The following is an 18,535-nucleotide window of genomic DNA, read 5'->3' as shown; positions in this document are numbered from 1 at the left end:
CTTGATGGACTATGGGCCTGGTCTCACGGTACAACTGTCTTGTAATAAATGCCTCTAAAACAAAAGCTGTCTTGCCAGTTTAGACGCGAGAAAGCCGGTGCCTAATCTCGCCACCTGTGTGCACGCTTGGGAACTCCGCCTTTGAAGCTGTTCCCATGGTTGTGTGCCTTAGTCTTTTGTAAGATGTACATATGCCATGGAACGCACATATTCAAGTAATACGTAACTTAATTAGATCTCACTTGGGCTGTGATTTGTAAACTGCAATTTGATCTGCCGAAGGCTGTGAAACTTGTTACTTATATATAATGCATTCTTTCTGACACATATTGATTACTGTCACTTATTCTGGGCCACTAATGATTTTTGTAAAAGTAAACAGACTTCACAAAATACGCAAGCCATTCGTCTCATTGCGAATGTTCCGCATCACAGCCACATGAAGCCACTAATTGAAGGATTGAATCCACTTCCGCTTCCTGACTTTTACAAAGCTATGCTAATTAAGCGGTATCGGGGGGACATAGGTACAAACAACTTATTTAAGAACGAAAACACGTATGAGATTCATTTGGGCCAGAAGTCGGATGTTTTCTGAGGAAGGACAAATTAAGGTGGCCAAATGCTACGTTACCTTCTAGCTCAATATCTAAACACCGTTACACAGCTGTAGATCTTTTTCTTGCTTTGGTGCACATAAGTGTTGTTTCTTTTTGTTAGTTTGAGTTCGAGTTCAACGTTGGTGACCATACTAAGAAGCACGGTATGTTTTGGTGTTATTCTCTGGTGGTATTTATTACAGTGAGATTCTTGTATTTCATTCTCTGTTTGCAGTTTGCTGGATTGTAAGGTCGCAGACCTCGTCAAGCCCATAAGCGACTTTCTCCCTGTTGCGTCAACGCAAATGCACATTATTTGATACCCAAATAAAGTTGAAGCTCAAGTTACTCACTCGCCGATATTTCTTTTTTGGGGCAAATGTGCTCACTCCCGTTCATCGGCACTCACTCACGCACGTTCCTATGGCCCGCGCTCGTACTCGCCAACACCCACTAGCGTCCACTCAGACACACTGACACTCGTTCACGCTTGTACTCATGTGCACCGACACCCGCAAGGAGAGAGGGAGAAAGGAAGAAGGAAAGACAGGGAGGTTAAACAGACTGAGTCCAGTTTGCTACCCTACATGCGGGGAGAAGAATGGGGAGTGAAAGAGGGAGAGAGAAAACATGACTCTATACCGCATTTTCACATGCACTAAGTTAGGTGTAGGATGTCTATAGTCGGGCAATCAAGTCTGTTGCCTTCAGGTAGTGAAGAAGCGCTCGAACCGCTTTCTGGGCTAATGAACTGTGCGGCCATACTCCCAAGATCTTTGCTTCTGTAAATGGCCTGTCGTCCAGTCTATTCAAGACACACTGGTGAGTCTGACGTTGGTTATCAAAGCGAGAACAATGGCACACTTTCGCTCACGTGCATGTGTATAGTCTCGCGTCTACACACACACACTCTATCCCACGTCTTTCAAATGAGTTTGGAGCGAGTATACCCCGGCCTATGGGAAAGGGGAACTGTGTTGTGCCCCAGCGAGAGATGAAGTGATAAAGCATGCCTCACAGATCGAACTTGTTGGGAGGGGCTTAAATTCTAGTTCTAGTCAAGAAAAGCGGGGATTGTGGTAGATCTGATGGAAAGGCCAGAACCATCGACTGGTATGCAAATGTACCATTGATTGGATCCATGATAAAAGGAAAGATTGGAAAAATAGGCGGACATGTGAGACAGGAAAACCTGGAAGCCAGAATGTATAGGTTCAAAGGGGCAAAGGTGGGATAAGAAATGTTTAGGAGAAGTGTTTCAGTTTTAATGGCATGACGGCGCTACAGATATTGATGATGGTAATGACCACAATCTTATCAACAGCACTTTCGTTGTTATGCACGTGTGCGGCAATTCACATCCCCGAAAAAAAGAAATTTCCGAAGGTTCTCGATGTGGGCTGGATGTTTGGAGGCAACAACAAAACAACAACATTCCTGAGTTATGGGCATTGTTCTTGGCAAGAATTTAATGTCGGGGGACGCGCAGCGGAGACACCATACTACCACGTTGACAATCTGCGTCGCTTATCAATAGTTTGAGTTAGCGTGCGAGCGAAAGAGTGAGCCCAGAAGCAAACTTTTTGTGGAAGAAGCCAACACATATAGTCTAAATTCTACAGAAATTCTGCATGACCACATTTACCCCATTTTCCAGAAGGTGTCTACTGGAATTACGCGCCGAATAGTGCTAACATGGTTACGCTAATGACCACCATGCAGGTGTATCAAAGCTGACATCGACGACTGGCACGGGCTGATACCTGCATATTAGGCAGACATCAGTGCTTGCCAAAGCAGGTGGATTCACACGGCCACACGAGTTCTGACGACGGACAAGATCGTTCTATACACGGACTAGAAAACCAAAGCTGGAGGAAAAGCATCTATACATACTCATTCGAAAACTGAACGAAGAGGTTGAAGGCGCCCGTGGTTCTAGGCTTCGCCTTGATACGGGAGAAGCGATTACTACACGCGCCCGCAGCACCATACCCGAAAACGTCACGGGGGCCCCGGTCTGACTACTGCGGGAATTACGGTCGACGCTGCTCGCGGTTGCAAGAGCACGCTATATGCATGCATGCAGACGCGAAATGGGTGCGAGTTAGCGAGAGGGATCTGCCCACCCCGCGTCCATTACGGGTATTCGCTGCTGTCACGGAGCTTCGAGCATCGTGATGCGTGCCGCACGCACGGGTCGTCTTCTCCTGCAGCCAAGCAGAGCCGAGTCGGGAGAGGGGACAAATCAGCGGGCCTCGCGCTGTGCCGAACGCCACGAGCGGGCGAGCGCCCGCGTCGTCCTGCCGGAACGCCGAGGAGAAGACCGTCATTAGAGCGACGCTTATATGTTAATTGGACTCCATGGGCCCTGGCTGTCCGCGCGGCATCACCGGGTGTACTGCCGTTGCTTTCCACACGACGACGATTGGCGGGGATCAAGCGGCGACTGATTGTGTGATTGCTGGGGGATAATTTGGGTCTCTCGTCGTCGTTCTCTCCCCCCCACGCCCTCCCGGTATTTTTTGAAAATTGTGCTCTCCCACCACTCCCCATCGTGTCCGTCGTCGAGTTGCTTGCTCTCTGCACTTCCACTCGCCGCGAGAGAAACGCCGAGCGCACACCGGGCTCGGTAGTTTTCTTTTCCTCCCGGGCCATCCTAGCCGCCGGAGTGGTGGCCCCATGCATCGCGGTCCCCGCATGTGATGCCCAGCTCCCCGTCGTCGCCGCGGTAGTCTTCTGCTCGGGTGCAGTTCGGGTCGGTTTCTCTCAGGCCTGAATTCGTACGGTGCGTTTCGGACTCGCTAGAGCGTGTACCCTTCCCTCCTCGTGGACGACGTCCAACCAACTTTCCTGCTACGAAGACTGTGTGGAAACTAGACAGTGTGGCCTCGTGCGGAAAAGTTCCACCAGTGGGTTAACGGTTCTGACCTGTGTGCGCACCTTGTATCATCGTGACTCGCATCAAAACTACGAGGAAGTGCTTTTAGTTTTGAGGTGTTCTGGCCGGTAGTGCTCTGAACTTGGCGCCCTAAAGTATGCTCACAGTGATTTCGGGAAGCGCGCGAGGAATGACCCAACTGATATACTTGTGTAGCCCAAACCGACGCTTCTGCTTCTACAAGCCTTGGAGGTACACATCGGTGCCCTCGTTGCTCAAGCCGAAAATGCTGCTCTTAGGTCAATGGCCTTGACAAGCTTTGCCTGCCCCAGAATGCCGTGACGTGCAAATGCTTTGGTCTCTCTGTATTCTTGACAGCTGTGACTTACTTTAAATTGTGTCCTTTACAGCACGCCTCCAAATTTGAGCCCCATGCTAGCTCAAGTACTCAAGCAGCATTTAAATCCATGAGACAACGTTTTCAAGGGAATCCTGCAGTAGACAGTTCTACAACATGTGACCCTTGTTCAGAAACCGGTATTCATCGTGGAATGTCTTGTGAACACCCTGGAACATCGCTGCTTACAGCACAACGAAAAATGGGCTTCTTGTTTTCTCTCGTGTTTCCTCTGGCGGGACATTGTTTCACCTTGTCGAGCACACCTGCTACAGCCATTCCCGAAAAAAGCTGGATGAGGCTCAGTGCAAAAATTCACTTCAGCATAGTCCTGAGCCCTGGGGACGTCTTTTCCTGGTTGAACAACCTAGGCTTGTGGATGATGTCACCTGCTTCTCCTGCATAAATGCTTCTTGCGGGATAACAGCTTTCACTTCTGGCATACTGGAACGTCGTGATGTGCTTCAATACCACGAGACGTCCATATCTACCTGGAAATTTTTTGTGGAAGTGGTCTACAAGCCTTCCAAACAGAAGTGCGCTGGTGATTCTTTAGCTGTTCTCGACAAATGATACGGACGTTTCCCCGAAGTTAGGTCGTTGCGATGCATCAGTGCTATAAGAGTGCTTCGAATACTTTTCTTGTACGCTCGGACTACAAGCCAGCAGTACTCTATGAGGGCATAAGACGCTGTAGATCTTTAGGATCAATAACACAACCATAATTCAAAAGTGCTTGACGGGAAGTGCAGCTATTTGCCCAAGCGCACCTCTAGACCACCAAACAACGTTTCCGGTGGACAACCCTGCAGAGATTAATAGAGTAGCCCGCTAACTAAGCGGTAGTGCCACTAGTGTATAAAGACCAAGCCCTTTTCAGAGACATTCTTGGAATGCCTCCCCTTTTTGACTCTGAATATTGTTAGGAAGTTATTGTTGCGGCATATTGCTGACGAAAGCTGAGCATGGTATATGTTGATTGCCACCAGTTGGAGTTGAAATATGGAACACTGCAAAACGCTGTGCTACAGTGCGGCTCAAGTCCGAGAAACTTCTCGCATCCTTGAACTTTTTCGAAACAGTTATTTGTTAGAACACGTCAAGTTTGCGTAGTACCACGAAATGGTCTCCAGAAGTCCTCCAGAACATATACAGCCATTCGCAAAAAATGTCATAGATGTGCTGTGGATTTGCTACAGTAAAGTTTCATACATATTTTTTGTTTTGTCGAGGAGCAAGCAAGCCGAAATATCTCCGGAGGCTTCCCAGAATATATGACGTTAAGCAGACGGGCTTACATTCTCAAACACCATAGACGATATACATCCGATCCCAATGGGCACAACACTTCCTAGTCACAAAAGAGCTCGAAGATATAAATGTGCCTTTGCAGAAACTGCAGCTGCGATTACCAGTGGCTATAGCTGTGAACATGAGTGGACATTGTTGTCTAAAGATGATCTGCGACCCTTTTATGTGTAGTGGAAAGGTAACGGGGAAATTATTATCTCAATGAAGTGACGTGCGTTTACAGAGCAAAAACCAGACGGTTAAAGTACAGCCACTCTAAACATAGATGGAACTCTTCTTTGCCATTCAAGGCACGTTTAACTATGATCTGTGCTGACTTTTGAGTGCCATTCCGTGCCGTTGTAGCTTATGCCATATCCAGAGGAAAATATAACACTTCCGATAGACAGCATAGTCTTTAGTGACAACTTGGGCAACGCGAGTCGTTGGCGTTCACACAAGACGTGTATAGTCTCAGTTAACCAGCTCTATGATATTACAAATATGAAATGTGTCGCAGTTTCCTTTTGAGGCTCCGGAATGCTTTTTACTCATCGATTTGCGAAACTGAAGAAAAACTAAGGAGAAACAATAAGCGTCTGGCCCCTCAGTTCAAAAAGGATATGTAGCATTGACATCGCGCAATTCAAACAGTCCACACATTTAATGGTTGAATGATTCAATGCACACATCGTTGGAACAAAGATATGTTACCGTTCTATCTACTCCCTTTAAAGCATCCCTGTAATCAATGTTGCTCAAAGGGTGCCACAGGAAAAAAAAATCAATCGACCGATGATTTCACTGTAACGCTAATTTTGTTAAAATTCGTGCCTACGACGATCTTCCTCCGACTGTTCATTAGCTAAACCAGTTCTGGAGAGCAGCTGCAAGCGGAGCAAAAGAGGCTGTTCGGATCAATCTTGAATGCATCGCAGATCCATGTGGCACATTTAAAATAGACCAGTATCTGGAAGACGAACGCCGTCCATTCACCATGGCTGGGTTTTCGCAGAATAAAACTGGCGAAGGTCACAGATTTTTGCAAGGAAAGTTACCTTTCAGTGTAGCCTCTCTGCAAGTTCAGGAGACACACGCTGAAGCTCACCAAGAGACGAAGTGCAAGAGGAGTGACGCACCTAATTCTAAAAGACCGGAATGTGTTACCCCTGTGAGGGCAACTGAGAAGCAAGCAACGTACATTAAGCCAGCATAAATTGTGCCTTTCGACGTTTAGTGACGACAATGCGTTATCGCATCACATACCTTGATTGTATTCGCCTTTGATCTTGGGCCTAGTGCCCGAACTCCGGACTGTGGACTATAGATCGACGTAGGAGCGGCAGCTTGGGATCGTCGACCCCGCCAAAGCTGGAGGAATGGGCAGCGTCCTTCTGCCTTTCGTGTGTGATGCGCCATGCTTTGTGCCTACTGAATGGAAGGTCGTTAGTGTCTTTGGTGTGTTGTCATCACCGATGAGAGTCGCGTGCTGTGGGAGAAACTTTCAGTGAGCCACCCTCTCCCGTCTGGATTTATTGCTCAGAGGTGAGTTGAAGGTAGATTATCAAGTTATAATCAACGTTCCTAGCTAACCTCTTCTTGTTAATATACTGTGTTGCAGTGTTTTCTTTTCCTGTTTGGGCCAGCTTGCTTTTTTTGTTATACATTGTCTCTTTTTGTCGTCAAGTACTGCTGAAATTGTATAATGGTTGTAGTGCGTATTTTTCGTCCTTGGTGCAGAAAGGCTTCGCAAAATTATGCTGATGTTAGTCTGTTTGAGTAACTGCTTACTCTTTTATCATCTTATGCCTCCTCTCCTCCCCCCCCCCCCCCCCCTTACTCCTTACTCAATGCTCCATATAGGAGCCTGTAAATTATGATAACTAAATAAAAATACACACTCAAACTGGTTACTTTAAAAGTTTTTCCTGCATAGATCCAAAGACGCAAAAGTGCAGTGAAATCTGTCACTTGGCTATGACGTCATTAGCGCCTCTTTTACAGCGTAAAATTTAGTGCGAGAAGATTCAGTACCATTCAGTATCAGTACTTTTCCTTTGGGTGATCGGCAGTGGAATACATGTATCTTGCCCCCAAATACAACAAACTGTCAGATGCACCTAATTTTTGCTATGCCACGCCACCTCGAGATCTCGCCGGAAGAAAAGAATCCAACCCTCTTAAACAATAACTGCAAGTAAAACGGCGATTTCAATGAAGCGTCTGGTCGACTTAAAAATAAAAGAATTCTGGGGTTTTACGTGCCAGAACCACGATGTGATTATGAGGCAGGCCGTAGTGGGGGACTCCGGAAATTCGGACCACCTGGGGTTCCTTAACGTGCGCCTAAATCTAAGTACACAGGTGTTTCCGGATTTCGTCCCCATCGAAATGCGGCCGCCGTGGCCGGTATTCGATCCCTCGACCTTGTGCTTAGGAGCCCAACACCACAGCCACTAAGCTACCACGGCGGGTGTCTACTTTTCTCGCGGCGATGGTTGCGTAGACAGACGCGGCTGCGAGACCCTGTCAAACCCGCGTTACCCCTGTCAACTCAGGCGGCCAGGTGGAAGCGGCGCACTCGCGCGATAAGCAGCCCTGTGCATCAACAGCTCTCGTATAGCGGGGGCAACGACGACACCACAATGCCCACAAACGCCCTGCTTATCCTTCCCCGCACCGTAAACAAATTCTGGACTCTGCAGGACCGCAGGAGCGAAAGCCCTCGCTGCCATGCACTTGTGTTCATCACAGCACGCGCGTACGCACAGAGACAGGCGCACGATCTCCTCCGCCAGTCCAAGCGTCGAGCCACTGCATAGCAAGGGCGAACACAAAGGCACCTCTCGGGCTATGCGAGGCTAGAGACAGACAGCGGCCGAAGCCACGGCAAGAGACCGCCGCACGCAAGGACTGCTGGCCGCTGCTCGGGCCTGCCGCCGAGCAGGCGCGAAGCGGTGAAATGAAAAGGCACCGCGTGCCCCGTTCGTCGTCTCTGCTGCCCCGGCCGCAGCGTCGGAGGAAGAAGCGTGTGTGCTCGCAGAGGAAGAAGAGGCGGCTTCGGAGGGGGGGAATGCCTCGCGCGCGGGCGGTGGTAGGGCGGGCGACGGTACCTCGTCATTGCTGTCTATTATGAAGGCTTCCGAGGCGGTCCCGCCGCCGAACGGGCCCCCGACGTCCGACGCCGTGGCGCCAGGACCTCGCACTTGTTTTGTCGCTCTTTGTTGTTGGTTTGTTCTTTGCATATACGCACTCTGCGGGCTGCGTGTCGGTCTCCCTCCGCCGGGGTCCCTCGCTCCTTCCTGGAGCAACGTGCCCCCGTCGCTCGCTCGGCTTTCGTCGAAGCGTCCAGAGCTTTGCTCCCCACGTCGTTTCTTTTGCTTCATTTTGGGCGACGAGGCCCTCCGGCTGCAGCTCCTCGCAGAGCCTCAGGCGCAGCGCAGTTGAAGATGAGACTGACGCCAGGTTCGAGCTGCGTTACCGAGTCTACAGAAAGAGTAGAACCAGCGGAAATGTGACGCGACGTACGCGTCACACTGCTGGATGGGCCGAACACGGGCACACACCTCGCCTACGTTGAGGCACTCGACTTCAAAGGGCTCGATAGATTGCTGGCTATCAGCCTTGCATTGAGTGCCTCCAGGGCTTACCAACGACATGACAACTTACTCGCATAGCGTCATCGGTCAGTACGGTATAAGTGAAGTGTAGATTAACGTTGGCAAAGCGGAAACACACACCATAAACTAATTATAATTGTGTGGTCACAGCTTGTTAAACAAACCACAGGACGCGATCATGGATTGTCCATGCAGTATAGTGTGGGTTTCGGCCTTGTATACTTACCTAATTTTGACTGCTTGAATTTCTCTAGTACGATGACCTGTCGGAGTCAGTGGCACAGTGCGTGTCAAATTCATTTCACTGAGGTGTTAATTCATTACGGCGTTTTGCTTTCGTTGGCGCCAGCCAGATAAAGCGCACCAACTAGGTCAATTTCCGACCCGTAATATCCGAGTAGTAATTTAGTCTTGGTTTGTACTGTTACTTGTCTGGTTCAGGGTCGTCCTATGCATTTCTACGGCAGCGTAAAATCAGGATGCTTCTCTATGCAGCGGAATTACGGCTTCTGGTAAATGAAGCCGAAAAGCAGTGCCTCAGTGCTTTTCAGATATACCATCAAAACGTCGCTGGCACTTAAATGATTGCTTCGGGAGACGTGACCATATCCTTTATAAATACGTAGATTGAGCACATAAAATCAACAGAATAGGTGTTGATTTCATTTGTTGTAGGCAGGTCACCAATGGGATCGGCTAGGATGACTACCTTATCGTACTCTTCATCTGAAATAACATACGACTCAATGAAACAAAAATGCAGACAATCCTATATATATATATATACTGCCTGGCTAGCGACTGGTTCATAAAATCACCATTCCGAGGTTCGTAGCTAATGCAAAAGAACAACTGCAGCAAATAATTGTCGTCATTTTTGTTTCATTGAGTCGTCTTTTGTTTTTGAGTCGTATATATATATATGGCTTTTGACGTAGCTCTATATATACACCATTGACCAACCGAGTGGTTCACCACATCTCGAAGTGGCGTCATCATCACAATCATCACAATTGTCAGACTATGTTAATTGGAGGATTAAGGCCTCTCACAGCGATATCTTATTGGACCCTCTCGTACGTCAGATGACACCATAAAGCGGCCCAAATAAACGTTTTTTGGACAACAGGCTAAGACTTTGTACTCAGCCTGTGACTTAAGTCAACATCCGTAAGCCGCCTTCTTTTTAGGGCTCAGCTCTATAGGCGCCCGTTCCTGCGGCAAGAGTTGGCGTCGGCGGCGTAACCGAGTGAACGAGCACAGCGAAAGATGAAAGGGCGAACGCGAAGCGGCAGATGAAAGACGCGAGCCGCGAACGGCGGAGACCTGTGAGGGCGGCTCCTTCGGTGACTTGCGCACGCTTGCGCGCGGGAAACTGTCGTGCGGCCCCGCCAGATCGCTCGATGCGTAGTTGTATGTGGCCTCAGCCGGACCGCTCGTTTCGTACTGTCGTCTGCTCGCATCAGCTCTCGCTCGTGCTTGTTTGGTTTCGTTCGCGCTTGTTTCGATTGTCATGGTTTGCGATTGTTTTGTAATCTGATTGTATGCGCGACACGAATTGTGTAGTACTTTCTGGAAGGCAAGCGGCACCAGCGATTACATCGGAACATTCGACGAATCATGTATAAAAGCCGACGCGCTTGGCCCGCAAATCAGATTTTCCGAAATCGCCGACTCCGCTACACATTTCTCTCAAATTATTTGCCACATTTCATCGCGAAATGAAATTAAGTGTAGAGCTGCGCTCAAATTTCGCATTAGGGAGTATCGTCGGTGAATTTTATCAGTCAAAGGTCACGTGCGTGAAGCTTTCGTCTTGCTTTTTTTGTTTGGTAGTCTTCGGCTCTTTTGTGCCGGTAGCGTGGCTTTCCTTTCGAGCGTGCCACGGTTGTACGGTTCACACACTCGCGAGAGATACGAGCCTCCAGTCTCGTTCGCCTCGTTTTTTTTTCCTTGCTCGAATCTTCCGGAACTGAAGCACGACGAAGGTTCGAAGGCGCTCATTGTTCGCGTCTACACCGCTGACATGCAGCGCCGCATGCGGCCAAAGGAAAGCGCCAGCGGCAGTATACCAGCAGCAAGCAGCTATAGGGCGGCGCTGGTGGGCGGCGGTCTAAGCCAAATGAATGAATGAACCCGTTTGTGGAAGCAGCGCTGAGCGCGGCTCCTCGAAAAGGACTGCCCGTGCCGCTGGCGACCCGTCTGAGTTCATCGGTGTTTTCCCCTCTCTTTGTTCTTCGCCGGCTCCCGGTTGCCAGTGCAACCCCCTTCCGTGGGCTCGCTTGTGGCCGCCGACGCCAGAGTTCAGCGCGTATGGCCGAGCACTGCTTGTATATACATATACGAATGCCGTCAAAGATGCATCGTTGTTTTTGTTTCGTATGTTCTCGTTAGTTCAACGGGGGAAGACGTTTCTTGGTCTGTCTGCCGAGCTACACGTTATGGGGTCTTTGAGCCGCAAGGCCGCCTGGTGTGCACACGTTGCGGCCATGGAAGCAGCCTTGTTTGCAAAGCCTGTGGTTTTTCTTTTTTTGATCGGGGATACATGCTGCTGTGGAAAAGAAGCTGAGTTCGTGCGCTTCGTCGTCTGCGTTCTTCTTCCGTAGACGAGCAGCTGCACCTTTTGCAGGGACAGTTTTACCCATGGATGTAACCCGCGAAAAACTGGTTTACCCGGTAGCCGGCATAACCGGACCAACGACGATGAGTGTCACCTGCCGGTGACACTAAGTTGGCAATGGCCAACTTACTACTTCACATACTGGAGAAATTTACCGCGGGTAGAATTTCTCGTGTGATAGGTCCAATGTGTTTTGCTGTCTCCGGTTGTCCGGCACACAAATAGCTTAAAGAACAGAAGCACGTAAGCAAAATAACAAGATCTTACTGACGTTTCGGCTAGGATCCGGCCTTCATCTGTGTGTACGTGCCAATTAATAGTTTGTATTCACGTTTTTATTTCCTCTCTCCTTCTTCTTTCTTTTAAGGAGAAGAATGTATAAAGTGAACTCTGTGTGATTGTAATCACACTCGTCATGAAGTTCGGACCCCGACCGATACGTTAGTAAAATCCCGTTATTTTTCCTACGTGCTTTATTCTTTTAGCTTATATATATATATATATATATATATATATATATATATATATATATATATATATATATATATATATATATATATATATATAGAATTGAAGCCAAAGATTTTGACAGAGTTGCCTGTCTGGTTGGGTTAAATAAAAGTAACTTTATTGTCCTGACGTTTCGGAACCAACTCGGCTAATTCTTCACGGAGGGGGGGGGGGGGGGGGGGGGCGATGACGACGGAGATGTTGAGGTACAAATTGTAAGCTTTCATGGTCTGGTGGGGGTGGGTGGGGGTGTTGAATTCTTGGCTACTTGAGGGGGTGGTGGGCCGGACGCGGTCCGGCATTGGCAACACGGCTCACCTCGCAAGCGAGCTGACAGCATTCGTTAAGGACGTCTCTAGGGCGGACTGATGAGACCGCGGCTTGAAGGATATCGGGGCAAAATAAAGACAAAATGCAATTTTCGAGTTGGTCAGCGGTTGCTGCTCCTGTATAATCAGATCCTAGGTTTGCGGAGATCGAAAGATACCTTCTCGACATCCCACATTTCTTAAAACACGTGTTTTAGCAACGCGAGTAGCAGAAGGAGGTGGACGACACAACTCGGTAAGGTCATTTCCAAGCAAGGGGTGGAAGGCACGGAAAACTATATGCCGCGTTCTCGATAATACAAAAACTGGAGAAACAAAAGTCACTTTCCCCTCAGTCATGAGTGCGTGCACCCTGCTAATTTTCATCTTCGCGCACCTCTTTCTCTTTGAAGTGCAAGTGGAGGCAGCTCCGTCGATCGCCTTAATTTTGTTCGGTGCTTCAGCGTAGATTGGACGTAGTTGTGCGGCGTTCATGCCATACGCATCTCGTCTTGGCAACCGAGGCGTGTCTTCCCCGAGCAAGACGACAGTTCTTGGCAAGGCGAGGCACCGCCGGAGTTGCACCCGTCCAAGCTATGTGCCAAGGGCTTCGAGGGGTGACAGCGTGTGCTGGTCTCTTCGGACGCAGAAGTGGTTCGCAAAGAAGGGAGAGGGTTGCGAGAGAGGGAGGGAAACCGAACGCAGCGCGGGAGCAGCGGCAACAGCCGTGTCCCGAAGCGGCACAGTCCGGGCCGCGAGCTAATGGGTTCTTTCCGTGCCAGTTGGGCCGAGGTGCGGGTCGGAACGGACACCTGAAAACGAGCGAACAAGCCACGCCACCGGGAAAGTAACAAAAAACAAAAGAGTCACGTGCAGTTCGCAGAAAAAACGAAGGAACAACAAACAGCAAGAGAAGAGAGAAAAGGGGTTCGTGAATTAGTAATTGGACAACGTTGTGCGACAAGGCGCCTTCTCCTTCTCGGTGGCCATTTTGTCACGCATCCATGTTCACAGGTGTGGTTTTCAGTTTTCGTTCCAGTCTCGTTTTTTTTTTTCTCCTTTTCTGGTGGTCTTGTGTTATTTTCTCTCCGCTCGCGGCCCGAGGGCTGCATCGCTATCGACTTTGCAATGCCTCCCCTCCCCCTGGCCCCTCTCCCCCTCAGCGGCCTACATGTGCCAACTGATGTGACTCGATTGCGACACGAAAAGTGCGCGGTGTGCACCGCGTTTTGTCGTCCACGCGTGTTTCCGTACACATTAGGAGCGACAAGACACGCACAAGAGCACGCAAAAAGAGGGTAGTTGCTCGTAAGGCCCTGGAACATTTCTGATTCGCGGTCGTTTTCAGAGAACGACAAAGCGATGTAATGTGTTGTCTCCGAAACACTAACTGCCTAATTGGTTTGCAAATGCTGCTAATGGATATCGAATGTAAATCTGCAAATTTGCGTTGTTTTTTTTTTTGTGTGTAACCTTACTTTCCTCTTTCCTCCCCTCCTTCCCATCTTCCATTTCCGTGTTGCTGTCACCTCCCTTCTGAAGAGTACAGCAGGCGTTGTGCCCCTTTCGGTGGCCGTTGCCAGCCTGCTCCTCGTTACCCTTTCCTGTTAAATGCATATGTGTTTTCAAAACAAATATTAATACTGTAGTTCATGAACAGTTTGTATTGCCACTGTGCCTTTGCAGGGTGGCATGGCCTCGTCAGGCACTAATATGACTTTAGTAATGTCTCTGGAGACAATTTGCAAGTTGTCATAAATAAATGAATCAATAAAGTTGTAGTTGGAGTTAGATATTTTGAAAAGAAACTCATACACCTCTTCTGAGGTTATAGACAAAAAGTGAAAAATATTTTCCTAGTAATTAATAAATTTTCACCTTCAGAGCCTCGCACTCTACCGTTCAAAAGGTCGAAAGGTTTAAAATAGTCGCACTAAACAAACTATATCGATATAAACTTCCCCACGAACACTCACTTAGCGTTATGAAGTGGGACACAATTTTCTCCACTATTTCAAGCAAAGAGATTCGACGTATAACTCCACAAATGCTGCTTGGTATGAGATTCCACAATGTAAAATTAACTACGGCCTACCAATGCTCCGAAATTAATTTCCTCTATTGCTAAACGTATACCTGAAATTTGAATTTAATATTACAAAAATCAGTTTCGCACGTCCAGCAGAGTTATTTACTATTTCCAACCAAGTCACACGAGCGAAGTATGTGCTATACCCCTCTAGCATGCTTGTAACAAATAATTTTACATCAACCAAATTCAACGTGATCTCTTGCTTATAATTGTTAAGTTGTTCCTGAATTCGCATGGTTTGTGTGATACGTCTTTTTTTTTCCTTTAGATTTGGAATTTTGCGTTTCAAAACCACGATATGATCGCGAGGTGCGCCATAGTGGGACAGTCCCGATTAATTTTGGCTCCCTGCGGTTCTTTGAGGTGAACCCACTGCAGGGTACATGGGTGAGAGAGATAATTTGTTGGAAGGAAGGCAGAGGCGGTCGGCCTGAGCTAGTGCGCTCTAGAGAGAGAGAGAGAAAACAAGAGTAGGAAAGGCAGGGAGGTCAACCAGAACAGCATCCGGTTTGCTACCCTACACTGGGGGTGGAGGAAAGGGGAATAGTAAGAGGAAGAAAGGGAGAGAGTAATCACTAAGTACGTGTGGGAGGGACACCATACACAAGGACACTATAAACGGTCTCTTAAGCCGGTGCACTTCACGTACTGCGCTAGTGCACGAATCGCTTTTCGAGCCAGTGACGGGTGTGGCCACGGTCCGAGTATCTTTGACTCGGTGAACGGTCTCGAGTCCAGTCGGCGTAAAGTTGCCCGCAGAGAAAGGCGTTGGACATCGTAGCGAGGGCAGGTACACAATAGGTGCTCGATGGTCTCCACGCACCCACAGAAGTCACACATCGGGCTCTCGGCCATTCCCATACGGTAGGAGTATGCGTTCGTGAACGCCACTCCCAGCCACAAGCGACACAACAAGGTTGTTTCGCCGCGGGAAAGGCTAGATGGCAGTTGTAGCCGTAGCGTGGAGTCCAGTTTACGTAATCTGCAATTGAAGGCATTTGAAATCCAGAGATCTTGTGACTTCTTGCGTGCAGGTAGGCGAAGTTCTCTGGCGGGGTCCGACCTCGCCAAAGGTGTTGGACGAGTCTTAGTATCGTCGTGGGCACACCGGGCAGCCTTGTCAGCTAGGTTGTTGCCGACGATGCCACAGTGAGTAGGAATCCACTGAAATATAATGTGGTGTTTAGCCTGCTACACTGCACAGGGTGATGGGGGAACGGGGACGTAAAGGCTGGATGAGGGGTGATGATGACATAAAAGAACGATGCACAACGATGAAGGCCAGTTCAGCATTCCCATGGTTATCAACAAAGTCCAAAAAAGGTCAATCAGGAGGGCCATCAGCCTTCCAGAGCATGGCTTGAGTCATGAAGAAGCTTGTGTGTGGGCTTCTCTTGCGCGAGCAGCACAGGTGGCCAGAAAGGTCTTTAAATTATGAAAAATAGCAGCAATAAGCGACTCCAGAACAGCGAGGATGCATGCATGGCGCTTTGGACACCACACAGAAACACGCGCATTGATTCTAACAGGTGCTTCGGCTTTCTTTTTTTTTTTTAGCGCTTTCCTCGTCATTATTTTCGGCTGCTTGCTTGCCTCTAGGGTCGTCGGCTTTAGCATCCACTCAGTGACGTAGAGGAACACTATGGCATGGTGTCGCGTGCCCGTGGGTCTACAGGGAGCAAAGGCCACCCCGTGTCTGTCCCATCCAGGGGCGTCGAATGTTGGCCCTGCGCTCCCAGGGACCCTCAATATGCAGTGTAGGCGCGCTTACCGTTCTCGGTGCCGGCACAGGCAGAGCTTGTCATGGCCCCTGCGCCCCGCAATGCAGGTCTTCTGAAGTCACTGGGTGGCGCTTCTTACGCGAGCGTTGCTTGCCTCGGCGAACCGATTGAGCAGCCTCTCTGCGAGAAGATTTGTCTCTCGATATTTTTCGGAGAATACAAAGTTCCTGTTGCATCTTCTGGCAATCAATCCAACGACGTTGCTTCGCGAGAGCCACTGGGGACATGTTAAGGTGCCTGACAGTCGGCGGTATAGTGCTGCGCACCGCAACGCTGGTTAGGTCACTTGATTTCCGCACACATCGCTTACGTGGCCCACCTTGAGACACTCGCAACGCTGCAGATGCCTCGGGACGAATGGTCGGACGCTCTGTACCACGTAGCTTACTTTGACAGACGCTAGCAAATGCTAGTTTGATGCACCAGGAGTTCCCCAAGCGGTGAATCTCAAGAACGCGCACCAATGAACTCAGCAGATTCCTGAAGTCCACGTACTTGATTACAAGGTCGACATCAGAAATTACACCAGTCGCTGATTTCTTCCGGTAAATAATACAAGAACGAACGGGAATTCCGGTTAATGTCGGAATAGGGTTTAACTTATGAACTATAGTTAATTTTTTTGCATCTACCATCAGGATATTCTTCGAGAGTTGATCGACTGACTTCTTGGAGTTCATTTGCCCAGGTGCAACGCTTTCAAAATATTCAGTTAAAAGCTGTCAACTTGGGGAGTTCAGCTTGTGCGACGCCGTAAGTGGCCCGCAAGAGACCATCAAATATTGCTGCTCAGTCTGGTTAGATGAAGTCCGCTCACTCGACATGTGGCGCATCTTGTTCTTCATACGACGGCCCATGGCAACCGTTGTCTGAATCCATGGCTTCGGGCGTTGAGCTCTCCCAGGAGCGGAGCTGGCCCGAGCTGACAAAGAAATGTCCTCCAAACATGAGCAGTGAAGTCAAGACGGCTGACCTTGTTGAAGTGGTCGTGCGAGCATCTTGTTGCTCATTGCTGATTTCAGAATTTCAGGATTTGTTTATTAAATTACATTCACGAAAATGGAAAAACCGCAAAAAGCTGCATAACAGCGGGAGGCGCTCAGAGCATCGGTGATCAGGCCCGGGGCACTGCTTTCTCTTCCTCCGGTACGCGGGTGCTCTTGCATTTCAGCCACATAGTAATGCGGCTGCTGCAGCAGGGATTTGATGCTGCGTGTTCGGGCTTAGCAGCGCAACACCAAAGCCACTGTACGACACCACGGCGGGTGATACGTTTTGTATTGCCTACATATTCCAGAAGATTGTCGATATAAAAGTTTTTTACCTTCCGTTCGGCGACGCCATTTTTCTTTTTATTGTAATAGCAATTATACGGATGCTCGAGGTGTTGGTTTCCCCGTCGCCGCTGCCGTGCTTTCTTAGTGTCGACGGTGCACGTAGGGACCAAGCGCTCATGGTTAGGTGAGAGGCGTCCAGAGATGCGAGACACTCAGTGCGTCTGTCTGCAAAAACAACCAAGACAAGTGGACGCGACGCACCGTTCTGCTCAATAGGTTCGGCAGCGAAGTCAGGACAGCGTTCAGTGAACATCAAGCTACACATGCAGACAGCTACCCTTCGGTCTAATGCTCCTAACCCATAGAGTGTCTCACTATATTACCTAGAGGGACAGAATGACGGCTCGACAGAATGACGCAATGAAACAACGAACGCTTCCAATATTTCAAAAAAATAAATAAATTATGGGGTTTTACGTGCCAAAAATACGATCTGATCATGAGCCACACCGTAGTGAGGGACTCCGGATCGATTCTGACCACCTGGAAATCTTTAACGTGCCCGTGATTCACGGCACCACGGGTATTTCTGCATTTCGGCCCCATCGAAATGCGGCCGCCGTTGCAGGGATTCGACCCCGCGACATCGTGCTTAGCAGCGCAACACCAAAGCCGCTAAGCCACCACGACAGGTAATAAAAATGGGGCAACAGTATGGTCGATGTTATCGAGAAGTACGATATATGTGGATGAATTAGTGCCCTTGTAAAAAACAAATCATCGTCTTTTTTAGTCCGTGAAGATGGCCGAACAACGAAGCTGTCAGTTGCACCGAGTGTTACATCATGCAGGTCAATCTTCGCAAGCAAAAACAATAATAAATAATTATGGGGTTTTACGTGCCAGAACCACTTTCTTACTATGAGGCACGTCGTAGTGTGCGGCTCCGGAAATTTGGATCACCTGGGGTTCTTTAACGTGCGCCTAAATCTAAGCCCACGGGTGTTTCCGCATTAAACTTCTCAAGCAGCCTCGCTGACTCTCGCGGTAGACAGCTTCTTCCTCAGGAGTACGCACTGCTGGTGGTCTTCCCATTGTTGTAACTGGGACGGAATGTGTGCATGGAATCTAAAGCTCCGAATATTTGGCTTAAGCCCCAC

The 18,535-nt window shown here is 48.9% G+C and overlaps 1 long non-coding RNA gene across 2 annotated transcripts in view; it reads left to right on the top strand.

The window, feature by feature from the left end:
• Nucleotides 1-2,960: 2,960 nt before the first annotated feature.
• LOC140213750 (uncharacterized) overlaps nucleotides 2,961-18,535 on the top strand; it is a 224,240-nt gene continuing 208,665 nt past the window's right edge. For both annotated transcript variants that reach the window (XR_011890679.1, XR_011890678.1), the window contains exon 1: nucleotides 2,961-6,712. This is a non-coding gene — a long non-coding RNA (uncharacterized lncRNA). The remainder of the gene's footprint in view (nucleotides 6,713-18,535) is intronic.

This window comes from Dermacentor andersoni, chromosome 10 (assembly GCF_023375885.2).
Source record: "Dermacentor andersoni chromosome 10, qqDerAnde1_hic_scaffold, whole genome shotgun sequence".
In the NCBI taxonomy this organism is placed as follows: Eukaryota; Metazoa; Arthropoda; class Arachnida; order Ixodida; family Ixodidae; genus Dermacentor; species Dermacentor andersoni.
This window is presented reverse-complemented; position numbering and strand designations above follow the sequence as displayed.